Genomic DNA, 15,647 nt, shown 5'->3' on the forward strand with positions numbered 1-15,647 from the left:
ACATGTTTGACTGAGACAGAGATGTGTTTGACTGACAGAGACATGTTTGACTGAGACAGAGTTGTGTTTGACTGACAGAGACATGTTTGACTGAGACAGAGATGTGTTTGACTGACAGAGATGTGTTTGACTGACAGAGACATGTTTGACTGAGACAGAGTTGTGTTTGACTGACAGAGACATGTTTGACTGAGACAGAGATGTGTTTGACTGACAGAGATGTGTTTGGCTGACAGAGACATGTTTGACTGAGACAGAGATGTGTTTGAGGCAGGGACATATTGGACTGAGACAAAGACGTATTTGAGACAGAGATCGTTATAATAATAAAGATAATAATGGGGATAATAATAATGTTAATAATGATGATGATTATTAATAATAAATATAATTATAATAATAATAATGTTAATACCTCCATGACCAGTAAAAAATCAAGGACCGAGACATCGCCCGGCATGGTGGAGTCGAGGCCCCACCCTGGAGCCAGGCCTGGGGTTGGGGCTCGCGCGCGAGCGCCTGGTGGTCGGGCCTTAGTCCATGGGGCCCGGCCGGGCTCAGCCCGAAGGAGCGACGTGGGCCCTCCTGTGGGCCCGGCGGCCTGGTCCATGCCCACAGCCCCTGGCTGTTGGGACGTGGAATGTCACCTCGCTGGGGGCGGGAAGGAGCCTGAGCTTGTGCGGGAGGTTGAGAGATACCGACTAGAGATAGTGGGGCTCACCTCCATGCACACCTGGGGCTCTGGTACCCAACTCCTGGAGAGGGGCTGGACGCTTCATTTTTCTGGCGTTGCCCACATGGGAGAGGCGGAGTGCTGGGGTCGCATTGCTTATTGCTCCCCAGCTCAGTCGCCATGTGTTGGAGTTCACTCCAGTGAACGAGGGGGTCGCGTCCCTACACCTTCGGGTCGGGGACAGGTCTCTCACTGTTGTCTCGGCCTACGGGCTGAGCGGCAGTGCAGAGTACCCGACCTTCTTGGTGTCCCTGGGAGGGGTACTAGATAGCACTCCGACTGGGGACTCCATTGTTCTCCTGGGGTATTTCAATGCCCACGTGGGCGGCGACAGTGAGACCTGGAGGGGGGTGATCGGGAAGCACAGCCTCCCCGATCTGAACCCAAGTGGTGTTCAGTTGTTGGACTTCTATGCTAGTTACAGTTTGTCCATCATGAATACCATGTTCGAGCACAAGGGTGTCCATAAGTGCACGTGGCCCCAGGACACCCTGAGCCGGAGGTCGATGATCTACTTTGTAGTCGTATCATCTGACCTTCGGCCACGTGTCTCGGACACTCAAGTGAAGAGAGGGGCAGAGCTGTGGACCAATCACTACCTGGTGGTGAGTTGGATCCACTGGGAGGGGAGGAAGCTGGTCAGATCTGGCAGGCCCAAACGTATCGTGAGGGTCTGCTGGGAATGACTGGCGGAACCCTCTGTCAGCGAGGTCTGACAAAGGGCAGCCCTGGCGGAGGCCAACGTGCACTGGAAACAGGTTTGACTTACTACCGGCAATGCGAACCAAGCTCCTGCTCCGGTCGTACAGGGACCGGATAGCCCTTAGCAAAGGACCCCGTACTCCCGGAGCACTCCCCACAGGGTGCCCCGAGGGACACGGTCGAACGCGTTCTCCAGATCCAAAAAACACATGTGGACTGGTTGGGCGAACTCCCATGAACCCTCGAGCACCCGATGGAGCGTGTAGAGCTGGTCCTGAATCCGAGGTTCGACCTTCGGTTGAATTCTCCTCGCCAGTACTCTGGAATAGACCTTACCGGGGAGGCTGAGGAGTGTGATCCCCCTATAGTTGGAACACACCCTCCGGTCCCCCTTCTGAAACAGAGGGACCACCACCCCGGTCTGCCAATCCAGAGGCACTGTCCCCGATCACCACGGGATGTTGCAGAGGCATGTCAGCCAAGACAGTCCCACAACATCCAGAGACTTAAGGTACTCAGGACGGATTTCATCCACCCCAGGAGCCTTGCCACCGAGGAGCTTTCTAACCATCTTGGTGACTTCGGCCTGGGTAATGGATGAGTCCGCCTCTGAGTCCCCAGTCTCTGCTTCCTCTTCGGAAGACGTGACGATGGGATTGAGGAGCTCCTCGAAGTACTCATTCCACCGCCCGACAACATCCCCAGTCAGGGTCAACAGCTCCCCACCTGCACCGTAAACAGTGCTGGTGGAGAGCTGCTTCCGCCTCCTGAGGTGTCGGACAGTTTGCCAGAATCTCTTCGAGGCCGACCGATAGTCATCCTCCATGGCCTCCCCGAACTCCTCCCAGACCCGAGTTTTTGCCTCTGCGACCGCACGGCCTGCGGCACGTTTGGCCTGCCAGTACCTGTCAGCTGCCTCTGGGGTCCCACCTACCAACAAATATAAGTAGGACTCCTTCAGCTTGACGGCATCGCTTACTTCCGGTGTCCACCACTGGGTTCGGGGATTGCCGCCGCGACAGGCACCAGAGACCTTGCGACCACAGCTACGAGCGGCCGCATCGACAATGGAGGTGGAGAACATGTCTCCAACCTCCCCCGGGATCTGGGAGAAGCTCTCCCGGAGGTGGGAGTTGAAGACCTCGCTGACAGAGGGTTCCGCCAGTCATTCCCAGCAGACCCTCATGATACGTTTGGGCCTGCCTGGTCTGACCGGCTTCCTCCCCTCCCAGCGGATCCAACTCACCACCAGGTGGTGATCGGTCGACAGCTCTGCCCCTCTCTTCACTCGAATGTCCGAGACACGTGGCCGAAGGTCAGATGATACGACTACAAAGTCGATCATCGACCTCCGGCTCGGTGTCCTGGTGCCACGAGTACTTATGGACACCCTTGTGCTCGAACATGGTGTTCGTGATGGACAAACTGTGATTAGCACAGAAGTCCAACAACTGAACACCACTCGGCTTCAGATCAGGGAGGCTGTGCTTCCCGATCACCGCCCTCCAGGTCTTACTGTCGCCGCCCACGTGGGCATTGAAATCCCCCAGGAGAACAATGGAGTCCCCAGTCAGAGCGCTATCTAGTATCCCTCCCAGGGACTCCAGGAAGGTTGGGTACTCTGCAATGCCGCTTGGCCCATAGGCTGAGACAATGGTGAGAGACCTGTCCCCAACCCGAAGGCGTAGGGACACGACCCTCTCGTTCACCGGAGTGAACTCCAACACTGGGGAGCAATAAGCAATGCGACCCAAGCTCTCTGCCTCTCCCCGTGGGCAATGCCAGAGTGTCCAGGCCCTTCCAGGAGTTGGGTACCAGAGCCCAAGCTGTGCGTGGAGGTGAGCCAGACTGTCTCTAGTCGGCATCTCTCAACCTCCCGCACAAGCTCAGGCTTCTTCCCCCCCAGCGAGGTGACATTCCACGTCCCAACAGCCAGGGGCTGTGAGCATGGACCGGGCCGCCGGGCCACCCGCCCTCGACCACCACCCAATCCTCTCTGCACCCGACCCCCATGGCCCCCTCTGCAGGTGGTGAACCCACAGGAGGGCGGGCCCACGTCGCTCTTTCAAGATGAGCCTGGCCAGGCCCCATGGGCTAAGGCCCGACCACCAGGCGCTCGCGCGCGAGCCCCAACCCCAGGCCTGGCTCCAGGGAGGGGCCCCGGCTCCGCCATACCGGGCGACGTCTCGGTCCTTGATTTTTTACTGGTCATGGAGGTTCTGAACTGCCCTTAGTCTGACCCGTCACCTAGGACCTGTTTGCCTTGGGAGACCCTACAGGGAGCACAAAGCCCCCGACAACATAGCTCCTAGGATCATCCGGGTAAGCAAACTCCCCCACTGCGATAAGGTGGCAGCTAGAGGGGGAGCATGATAATGATAATAATAATAATGATGACAATAATAATAATGATCATGATGATAATGATGATGATGCTCTTTGCTGTAAGTCTGAAGATGAAAGGTGAAACGTTCAACATAAGTATTTTTTAAATTCAAATCATTGTTTTTACAGCCAGTTTTCTTGAGACAAGTTGCGCATGAACACTTGAACATTTGAATTCTGATACTGTGGTACTGTGTGGTCTATCTTTCTGGACATATCAGTTCCTTACAAGAAGGAGACAGCTGAGGGGAGCCACCAGGAGATTTGTAATGTCTGTGTGGGAGGCACAGACGTCTATGACCGAGGAAGTTGTGCATCGTGCTGGGAGTCTGGGACACTGTGTGTGTGTGTGTGTGTGTGTGTGTGTGTGTGCGTGTGTGCGTGTGTGCGTGCGTGCGTGCGTGCGTGCGTGCGTGCGTGCGTGCGTGCGTGCGTGCGTGCGTGCACCCGCCAGTGCGACAAACAAAACACTTCATTCAGATGGTGCCAGACTCAGGCTGCAGGACAGACACACAGTCCTCCAGAAACAGACTGACATTCAGCCTGCAGGAGCTGTTTTTAAAGCTAATATTACCAGGAGGCGCCTCACGGGGCCACCATGAGGTTCCCACTCTGAGGAACTCTGTAACTCTGTAACCATGTAATTCTTTAACCCTGTAACCATGTAACACTGCAACTTTTTAACTCTGTAACCATGTAACCCGGTAAATCTGTAACCCTGTAAATCTGTAACTCTGTACATGTTTTACTTTGTAACTCTGTCACCATGTATCCCGGTAAATCTGTAACCATGTAACCCTGTAGCTCTTTAACTCTGTAACCATGTAACCCGGTAAATCTGTAACCATGTAACTCTGTAACCCTATAACCATGTGACTCTGTAACCATGTAACCTGGTAAATTTGTAACCATGTACATCTGTAACCCTGTAATTCTGTAACTTTTTAACTCTGTAACCTGGTAAATCTGTAAATCTGTAACTTTTTTAACTCTGTAACTGTCACCATGTATCCCTGTAAATCTGTAACCATGTAACTCTGTAACCCTGTAATTTTTTTTAACATTGTAACCATGTGACTCTGTAACCATGTAAGCCAGTAAATCTGTAACCCTGTAAATCTGTAACCCTGTAAATCTGTAACTTTTTAACTCTGTAACTCTGTCACCATGTAACCCGGTAAATCTGTAACCCTGTAACTCTATCTCTGTAACCATGTAAAAAGGTAAATCTGTAACCCTGTAAGCATGTAACTCTGTAACTTTTTAACCCTGTAACCATGTGACCCTGTAAATCTGTAACCCAATAACCCAGTAAGTCTGTAACCCTGTAACTCTATAACCCTATAACTCTGTAACTTTGTAACCCTGTAACTCTTTAACCCTGTAACCATGTTACCCTGTTACTCTGTAACCCGGTAAATCTGTAACCCTGTAACTCCAAAACCTTTTAACTCTGTAACCCTGTAAATCTGTAACCATGAAACTCTGTATCCCTCTAACTCTATAACTTTTTAATCCTGTAACTGTGATCCTGTAACTCTGTAACTCTTTTTTAACTTTTTAACTCTGTAACCCTGTAACTCTATAACTTTTTAACCCTGTAACCGTGTGACCCTGAAACTCTGTAACCCTGTAACTATGTACCTTTTTAACCCTGTAACTCTTTAACCATGTGACCCTGTAACTCTGTAACTGCCAGCATGAAGCTAGAGTCAGTGTCCACTCAGACCACAAAACCAGGAACACCTGTATGAGTTTTTTGGTGCTGATGTACTTGCCACAGAGTTAACAAATCAAGTCAAGTCTGGGAGCATGCAGTGGAACCACCTTGGGTCCTGGATAGCAGAAAACCAGTCCATTCCCACCGCTCTACAATAACCATCTATTTGCTGCAGTCAGGTGAACCACGGGCGTGTCCTTGACCTTCTCCAGCTACTGGGGTCGTCAACACTCAGGGACCTTTATCTTGGATCATGTCCAGAGAAACAGGCCCCTGACATTCCCTCACAATGCAACTGATCCTCCTCATCCCAGTCTCTCTGAGTAACCGCTCATTTGATACAAGGTCCTTCCAGTGGTATCCAGAGATCCTTCAAAGACATGCAGGTGGCATCTTAGGTCACTTTCTCAGAATCATACAGTAATAACGCAGCTTGGAAGGTTGGGTTTGAGCCAACAGGTGTTTCTAGACCTCTGGTACTCAAGTGGGAAATGTTGATTTTTTTCACCTTATGAAATTGTTCTGGAAAGGAGGAAAGAAGGTCATGTGTGAGAGACGTCAGGGTTTGCAGATCAGCCAGGTCACGTACACGGAATGAGTCATCAACAAAAGACATGAGTGACACATGTTAAAAAAACTGACATGCAGAAACTCAGCGACAACATTCGGACTGTTGTTCACAGTCCCAAGAAGGTTTGGACCCCAGAACCTTCCAGCAGCATCACTGGTCTCACTGGAGTGTTGGTTCCTGTCAAAGCTCTCAGCATGCTCATGTTCTTCTGCTGTAGGTGGATGTGCATGTGCAGAGGACGTGTAAATGGATTGTGGTTTGCAGAGGAGAATATTTTCTTACGATTTACATAAATGTTGCTGGATAGGATGCTGCTGAGGTACAGACAGTCTTATTGTGAGAAACAAACAAAAGACATTCTGTGATCTACCCTGGTTGATGTTTTACATCAACAGTATATGTTTTTAGATTAAATGCAGATCTTCAAAATCCTCCCTAACGATGGAGGAGACATGTTTGACAGTTTAAGTACATTCCTTCATTGATTTCAGTTCCTGCAGGCAGAAAGCAGCATGCTGAGGCTCCGTCCCTCCCACTGCCCATATGACACTCCTGCCCGCCCCTTTATCTGTTCTTGGTGGAGGTGAGCCCATACCGTGACAGCACCGCCATGTTGCTCCTTCCGGCCGGGTGTGACCCGACCGGTGGATCCAGGGCTCCATACCGACTGCTTGCTGATGAACTCCACCCCTCATCTCCAGAAGGAGGTCCATCATTCTCTGCTCTGGTCACTATCATGTTCTTCAGTCATATCTGGACCTGCAGACCTTCAAGTCTCACTTGGAGATACTTGGTGATTACATTTTAACAGCAGAAAAGGTCTGCAGCTGAGAACAAACACTGGAACACTGGTCATCCTTACTAATCCTGATTACTGCCTGCTGGGGTGGACTTTGGACCTGCCCCCCCCCCCCAGTATAGGTCACCTTTGAGGAGTGCACTTGAGACAGTGACTTTGAATTGTCTCCGCTAAATGTTCAGTGAGCTGCGACCTTTGAATCGTCTCCTCTAAACGTTCAGTGAGCTGCGACCTTTGAATCGTCTCCTCTAAACGTTCAGTGAGCCGCGACCTTTGAATCGTCTCCGCTAAACGTTCAGTGAGCCGCGACCTTTGAATCGTCTCCTCTAAACGCTCAGTGAGCCGCGACCTTTGAATCGTCTCCTCTAAACGTTCAGTGAGCCGCGACCTTTGAATCGTCTCCGCTAAAAGTTCAGTGAGCCGCGACCTTTGAATCGTCTCCGCTAAACGTTCAGTGAGCCGCGACCTTTGAATCGTCTCCTCTAAACGTTCAGTGAGCCGCGACCTTTGAATCGTCTCCTCTAAACGTTCAGTGAGCCGCGACCTTTGAATCGTCTCCTCTAAACGTTCAGTGAGCCGCGACCTTTGAATCGTCTCCTCTAAACGTTCAGTGAGCCGCGACCTTTGAATCGTCTCCGCTAAACGTTCAGTGAGCCGCGACCTTTGAATCGTCTCCGCTAAACGTTCAGTGAGCCGCGACCTTTGAATCGTCTCCGCTAAACGTTCAGTGAGCCGCGACCTTTGAATCGTCTCCTCTAAACTTTCAGTGAGCCGCGACCTTTGAATCGTCTCCTCTAAACGTTCAGTGAGCCGCGACCTTTGAATCGTCTCCGCTAAACGTTCAGTGAGCCGCGACCTTTGAATCGTCTCCTCTAAACGTTCAGTGAGCTGCGACCTTTGAATCGTCTCCTCTAAACGTTCAGTGAGCTGCGACCTTTGAATCGTCTCTGCTAAACGTTCAGTGAGCTGCGACCTTTGAATCGTCTCCGCTAAACGTTCAGTGAGCTGCGACCTGTGAATCGTCTCCTCTAAACGTTCAGTGAGCTGCGACCTTTGAATCGTCTCCTCTAAACGTTCAGTGAGCTGCGACCTTTGAATCGTCTCCTCTAAACGTTCAGTGAGCTGCGACCTTTGAATCGTCTCCGCTAAACGTTCAGTGAGCTGCGACCTGTGAATCGTCTCCTCTAAACGTTCAGTGAGCTGCGACCTTTGAATCGTCTCCGCTAAACGTTCAGTGAGCTGCGACCTTTGAATCGTCTCCTCTAAACGTTCAGTGAGCTGCGACCTTTGAATCGTCTCCGCTAAACGTTCAGTGAGCTGCGACCTTTGAATCGTCTCCGCTAAACGTTCAGTGAGCTGCGACCTTTGAATCGTCTCCTCTAAACGTTCAGTGAGCTGCGACCTTTGAATCGTCTCCGCTAAACGTTCAGTGAGCTGCGACCTTTGAATCGTCTCCTCTAAACGTTCAGTGAGCTGCGACCTTTGAATCGTCTCCGCTAAACGTTCAGTGAGCTGCGACCTGTGAATCGTCTCCTCTAAACGTTCAGTGAGCTGCGACCTTTGAATCGTCTCCTCTAAACGTTCAGTGAGCTGCGACCTTTGAATCGTCTCCGCTAAACGTTCAGTGAGCTGCGACCTTTGAATCGTCTCCTCTAAACGTTCAGTGAGCTGCGACCTTTGAATCGTCTCCGCTAAACGTTCAGTGAGCTGCGACCTTTGAATCCTCTCCTCTAAACTTTCAGTGAGCTGCGACCTTTGAATCGTCTCCTCTAAACGTTCAGTGAGCTGTGACCTTTAAATCGTCTCCGTTAAACGTTCAGTGAGCCGGGACCTTTGAATCGTCTCCTCTAAACGTTCAGTGAGCTGTGACCTTTAAATCGTCTCTGCTAAACGTTCAGTGAGCTGCGACCTTTGAATCGTCTCCTGAAGTAACGGCTGCTGTTTCCCTGAGGTGCCGCCTGATTTAATCAACACTCTGAGAGTCCTTTGAGAAGGAAACCTGTAGCTCCATGGAAACAAGGAGCAGGAGGGGAGTCGGAGTTAGAAGAGAAGGGGGGCAAGGGAGTTGGGGGGGGGTTGGTGTCTTGGCAGCCACAGTGTGTTTGTGTGTCTTGGCTCAGACGCCGGTTCTGTCCACACTGTCCTGTGACCTGTCTCTGTTCTTTGTGTCTCATGTTCAGGTCTGTTGATATAATCCAGCCTCTATAAAGGACGTGTCTCATGTTTTTTAACGTCCCATTTAGCAACACAACATCAAAGTCCTCATGATTGTTTGTCTCTCTGCGCACGTGTGCTCATAATTAGTGGTTTCTGATGTTTTTTATTCCTCTCCCGAAGCAAGGAGACAGGTGCATTTCCAGAAAACGTCCCACTTGGCGTTTCTCTGTGTGTGACATAGTTAAGAGCAAAACTGAGACAGAGTGAGACAGACAGAGACAGACTGAGACAGAGTGAGGCAGAGAGACAGACAGACAGAGAGACAGACAGAGACAGAGTGATGGAAACAACTGAGGTTCTGTCCAATAATGAAGCTTCTGTGTTTTTCTTAGAAAGCAGCGGCTCTGATTTCGAGGAGACGACACACTTCACCCCGAAACTCTTAACTTCTTCAGAGTCTGTTGGATTTTGGAACTTAAAGTGTCGTGAAGCTGCTGTTTTGTCACAGCTGCCGGTTTTACTGCACACTCCACACTCACTGGATTATGACCAGAGAAACAGGCAACAAAATGTTGTAGCTGATCCTCGTCATCTCTCTTCGTCACCACTCATTTGATACAACGTCACTGCAGCCGGCCCCAAGGATCCTCCAAAGAGACCTAGTACCAAAGACATCCAGGTCACTGGTCAGCGTCCAAGTCTCACAATCATATAGGAAGGAGGCAGCACTAGGACCCTAAAGACTTGGACCTTTGTTCCCATTCAGGACAGTAAGCCCCTTTTGGAGTTGATGTTTTTGACTTGATTGAAAAGGGTTTAATATTTTTAATAGACTGCATTTCTGTTGCTGTTTTTGTGTTCAGAGAGCTTTACAGTGATGCCTCACATTCCCTCATTCACACATTGATGTCAGAGTGCTGCCATGTAACTGTGAGCAACTTGGGGTTTAAGGACCTTGCCCAAGTCCCTGAGTGATTTTAACTGTCTGACGGGAATTTGAACCGAGAACTTTGTGGTGGCTAGAATGAAAATGAATGAAAAAATCTCTCATTTGATTTTTGTTTTACATTTCACGTGAGGTTTTCTGTTGACCCACTGATGAAGAAAAAACAACAAGAACTACATTTCTACCAGACAGTTTGTGCCAACTACAGGGGCATCACACTAACAAACACATCAAACTCCCTGGTAAAGTCTACTCCAGGGTGCTGGAAAGGAGGGTTCAGCGGATAGTCGAACCTGTGATTGAAGAGGAACAATGCAGGTTCCGTCCTGGTCGTGGAATAATAGACCAGCTCTTCACTCTCACAAGGATCCTGGAGGGGGCCAGGGAGTTTGCCCATCCAGTCTACATGTGTTTTGTGGACTTGGAGAAGGCATATGATCGGGTACCCCAGGAGATACTGTGGGAGGTGCTGTGGGAGTATGAAGTGAGGGGGTCCCTTCTCAGGGCCATCCAATCTCTGTACTCACAAAGTGAGAGCTGTGTTCGGGTGCTTGGCAGTAAGTCGGACTCGTTTCCGGTGGCGGTTGGCCTCCGCCAAGGCTGCACCTTGTCATCAATCCTGTTTGTGATATTCATGGACAGGATATCGAGGCATAGTCGAGGGGAGGAGGGTTTCCAGTGTGGTGGGCTCAGGGTCTCATCACTGCTTTTTGCAGATGATGTGGTCCTGTTGGCTTCATCGGCCTGTGACCTCCAACACTCACTGGATCAGTTCACAGCTGAGTGTGAAGCGGGTGGGATGAGGATCAGCACCCGTAAATCTGAGGCCATGGTTCTCAGCAGGAAACCGATGGATTGTTGTCAGTCTTTGTTCCTACTATCACCTATGGTTGTGAGGGTTGGGTCATGACTGAAAGAACTAGATTGTGGGTACAAGCAACCAAAATGGGCTTCCTTAGGAGGGCAGATGGTGTCTCCCTTAATAGGGTGAGAAGCCCGGTCATCCATGGGGGGCTCGGAGTAAAGCCACTGCTCCTTCGCATTGACAGGAGGTAGCTGAGGTGGTTCAGGTATCTGGTAAGGATGCCCCCTGGGCACCTCCCTAGGGAGGTGTTCCAGGCACGCCCATGTGGGAGGAGACCCCGGTAACAACCCTTTTGTGTTGTTACTGCATAATGGTTGAGGTAAAATTAGCCGCGCACACATCAGGTGGCTGTGCCATTTGTGTTTTTCCGTTTGCTGGTGGAGCTGTTGGCATCCAAAGCAGTTTTCTGCAGTGTGTCGTAGCTTATGTAGCTCCTGTAGGTTGTAAAACGCCACAGTGGGCCGGACTCTGCCACCGCATTGCGTTCTTCCAGGAGAAGGATTCTGCCGCTGTCACGTTTCACACACATCCTTCAGCTGCTCTCAACCTTTTTTTTTTCTCAAAGTCCAAATTCAAGTCACATCAGTGAAACTTTCTGAAAAAAAAAAAAACAACAAGAGCCAATGAGGAGTGAATGTCAGAAACACACATATGCTGTTTCCAAGGCAACAAGGGAGCTGAATGTTCTGGCGCACACACACAGATCCTGCAGGTCTGTGAGTTGTAACAGCGTAACGAGCGCTCCATCCAGTCACAGCACATCCTTCTCGGTCGTGACCCCGTCCGATCTCAGGAGAAGCAGAAGGGGTCCTGATCACTGCTTCACTGGGAGGCTTACTGGGAAGACCAGGAACTGTGTGTGTTTCTGCAGACACAGCTGGATCTGTAGCCAGCATGAAGATCTCAATGTGGATCTGTACTGGATCTGCCATGGTGTCCCCGAGCAACTGGGAACATCTGAGAGACAAACAGCAACCACATCTGTGGCATGTTGTCCGTAGGTCTTCCTGCTTTGACGTCTGTCTTCAGTGAGTGAAGAACGTGGCTCCTCGTGGGCTGAGGTCAGCTGAGTGGCATGTCCGCTGAAGAACCAGCTGAACCAACTGCCTTTAGAAGCTCTTGGGTTGCTTTGGTGTCATGTTCTGGGCCATTATGTGTGAAGTCAGCTGCGTTGGGTGCACAGGCCGGTGCATTCATAGTACCAGTCCCAAGCCCAGATCCAACAATAGAGCCAAACTAAACATGCAGATCACAAATCCAATTTTTGCACCAGCTCAGGTTAACAGCTGCCACCAGTACCGTTGTCTGGCAGGGTGCCGATGGAAATGGTTCTAATGTTGGGTGAGGAAGAGGCTGAGAGCATGTCCAGAGGCAGCAAGAGATGTGTGGAACTAAAAGTCACCATGTTACATGTGGGCAGTAAAGGGAGAGAGCCAGCTGAAGTTATGGCGAGGAGAAAGGTCGACATTCTGTTCATTTGAGAGACCAAATGGAAGGAAGTTCCTGCCAGGATCATCACAGGCGGGTTCAATCAGGTCTGTCATCGTGTGGGTGAAGGTAGAAATGGTGAGTGTCAGAAGTCTGTGTGACAAGGTGATGAAGGTCAAGCTGGAAATTAAAGAAGTGATGAATGTCATCAGCATATAAACACCTCGAGGGAGGGGTTCGTGAGATGAAGCACAATGAAGATTTCTAGAGTAAGTTAAACTGACCAAGCATTGCACAGAGATGTTGTCACGACTGCAGACACGGCGTCACAGCGATCAGAGGGCGAGACAAAGGCTCGGTCCAAAAAATAAGCAGGGTCAAACACAGGCTGGCAATCAGGCAAAGCAAAAACAGAGCTGGGACGAAGATGGTGAAGTGAGGAGGTGAACACAAAGGACTTAAATAGAACAGGAAGCGATTGGAAAACAAGCTGCACATGTGGGGAGACGTTTCTACAAAGGGGTGTGGCTAGGTGAATCCAAGATGATACATGGTGCAAGATAAGTGTTGGGAAGGTGTCGTGACACGGACCCACAACAGGGGGCGTTAATGAACGGACAATGGATAAGCCAAAAAGTAACAATTTAATGTTGTGAATCGCACAATGAATTACAGACAATAACAATACTGTGGATTGTCAATTATACACAAGGTGACATGTGGGCAGGCTCAAAGATAGAAGACGTCTGGCGAGAGAAGAGCCGGATCCCACACAGCTTCCACCACCAACGGATCTGAAGAACACCGGAGCCGCCAAGCCCTGCGCCCCAGGTGGCCGCTGTCTTCAGCAGTCAGACCCGGTACTGCTGGCAGAAACAGAAACAGTTAGTGGTGGGTGTGTGAATACACACCCAGCAATCCTCCGGTGTTTGAATCCTCCAGGAGGGAAAACCTCCACCTCCTGTGACAGCTGTCACTCCAGTGGTTCCGACGCCCTCTCGTGCTTGAAGCCCGCACTCCAAGCAGGGCGCCATCTGGTGGTGGTGGGCCAGCAGTACCTCCTCTTCAGCGGCCCACACAACAATAAGGAGGACAACACAAGGTGGAGTGATGAAAAGACAGAGATACGTGAACAGGTGCCAAGAGAGTGAGTGAAAGAAAACACAAAGCAGACAGCATAAAGGTGAGAGACAAAGACACGAGACAGGTGCAGTGATGAAGTGAGAACATAATCAGACGGATGTGAGAGTGAACACCAACAACTGGGATGAGGGAAAACAGCACAAGAAGCAAACAGACAGTGAGGGCGGAATAATAAATTACTAGGAACCAAACATGAGAACTAAAACGCAACTATCAGTTAATAAGTATTAAAGAAAACTACATTAAAGCACAACAGATAATATTACGAATGAAAGAACCCAAATAAACAAGTGATAAACTCGTGATAAAAATGAAAAGAAACTGACAACAAAATTAGAATGGAACTGAGATATGGCCAAAGTATGAAAAGAAACAAAATGGCAAAGCAAAATAGAGCAGAGAATAAACACATGATAAAAATAAAATAACTAATAAATCAAAGCTGCAGCAGATGGTGGGAAAAAGAAAGAGGGAAAAATGGAATTGAAGCCCCAGATGTGTCCTTGTGCCTTATCAATGCAGCATAGTTGTGTATCGGTGTGATGCACACAGAGTACGGTGTGCACGTCACAGTGCGTGTCTCTGCATGCACTGAAGGAGGAGCAGGAGCTGTGGAGGTGTCGCCTTTTAACACGGCTGTGTTCCATCCTTCTTGTGTCAAGCAGAAGATCAGGGTTCACGTGGGTCAGTCTCCACTAAACTGTCATCCATATGTAAAACGATGAAATGGTGAATCCAAAATAAAACTCAATTCACTTTTATGTTTAATCAACTTGATCTTGTGTTTGAACTGACTCAGTCTCTCACCATTTCATGATGATTTCATGATGCTCAGACTGGGCTGCTCTGAACTCATCTTCTCTGTCAAGGTTTTTAATTGAGCTGTGAGCATGTGACCTCCACTGATCGATAATTAATAGTTGTGCTCATACGTTTACATACACTGGCAGAATTTTGGATTTTTTTGGGGGGGTCATTTTTCAGAGAATCTGAATGATAACAAATCCTTTTTGTTTTTCCCTCATGGTTAGTGGTTGTGTGAAGCCATTTATTGTCAAATAACTGTTTCCTCTTTTTAAATCTTAATGACAACAGAAACGACCCAAATTACCCTGATCATAAGTTTACATCCCCCTGTTCTTCACACCATGTGTTGGCCCCTTTAACGTCACTGACAGCTCGGAGTCTGTTGTGGTCGTTGTGGTCGAGGCTCTGATGGTGAAGCTGCCACTGAACATGTCTCAAACTTTATTTCCATCAGTTATGACGAAATACAAACAGTGTGACACTCTGTGGTAAATCTGTGTGGAGCAGACAGTTCTCAAAAACTGAAGAAGAGTGAGGAAAGCCACCCAGACAACCCAGAAGAAGTTACAGACTTCTGTGGCTGTGACTGGAGACATTGTGCACAGTGCAGGTTTTACATTTTATATCAGCACTCTGAGCTTCACAGTGGAGTTGAGCAGAGAAGGATTTTCTTTCACCAGAAGAGATAAGATCTAGACTTGCATCTCAGATGTACCTTGTGGCAATTTGTAGCTGAACTTTCAGGTCTTCTTTTTAAGAAGCTGGATAACTGCAACTGTATGCAACATGCAGACTGCAAAGAAACGTGATATGATTGATGAAATCTGAGCTCAGATTCGGATTCAGTACCCCAAACTTACCCCAAATCAGTTCTCAAAGTCAATGCAAGAAAATCATAAAGAATTATTAGCCGAGCAAGAGGTCTGCACAGGGAAACATCAGGGCGAGGTGTTCTTCTGTGGCTGGTACACATATAAACACGCAAACGTACAGCATTACAGCCCGAATATGCTGCTGACGGTGTTGAGCTTGTTCGCTTTCTTCACCTCCATGAAGAACCTGATAACAGGTGGTCCCGTCGTTAGCTGGTAAACTTCAATCTGTGTGTTTTTTCAGATGCTGTTTAGATATTTATGGAGTAGGTTCATGTCCAACTTGCTTTTTCTAATCGCATTTTTTGCTTCCTGGTTTGTAAAGAAATATGTGTTGTGGATCGATTGTCATGGAAACCGGTCTGATAAGTGGGGCCAAAAAGTATTTAGTCAGCCCGTGATTGTGCAAGTTCTCCTACTTAGAAAGATGAGAGAGGTCTGTAATTTTCATCATAGGTACACTTCAACTATAAGAGACAAAATGAGAAAAAAATCCAGGAAATCACATTGTAGGATTTT

The 15,647-nt window shown here is 49.1% G+C and overlaps 1 protein-coding gene across 2 annotated transcripts in view; it reads left to right on the top strand.

The window, feature by feature from the left end:
* Positions 1-4,588: 4,588 nt before the first annotated feature.
* Positions 4,589-15,647, top strand: part of LOC117515209 (GRAM domain-containing protein 2A) — a 143,099-nt gene continuing 132,040 nt past the window's right edge. Inside the window, exon 1 of one of the 2 annotated variants that reach the window (XM_034175684.1) lies at positions 4,589-4,620. The gene's annotated coding sequence lies outside the window, so the exon portion shown is untranslated. Of the gene's footprint in view, positions 4,621-12,482; positions 12,502-15,647 lie in introns of those variants that run through there. The other variant, XM_034175685.1, reaches the window with a different exon arrangement.

This window comes from Thalassophryne amazonica, chromosome 8, assembly GCF_902500255.1.
Source record: "Thalassophryne amazonica chromosome 8, fThaAma1.1, whole genome shotgun sequence".
NCBI classification, from domain to species: Eukaryota; Metazoa; Chordata; class Actinopteri; order Batrachoidiformes; family Batrachoididae; genus Thalassophryne; species Thalassophryne amazonica.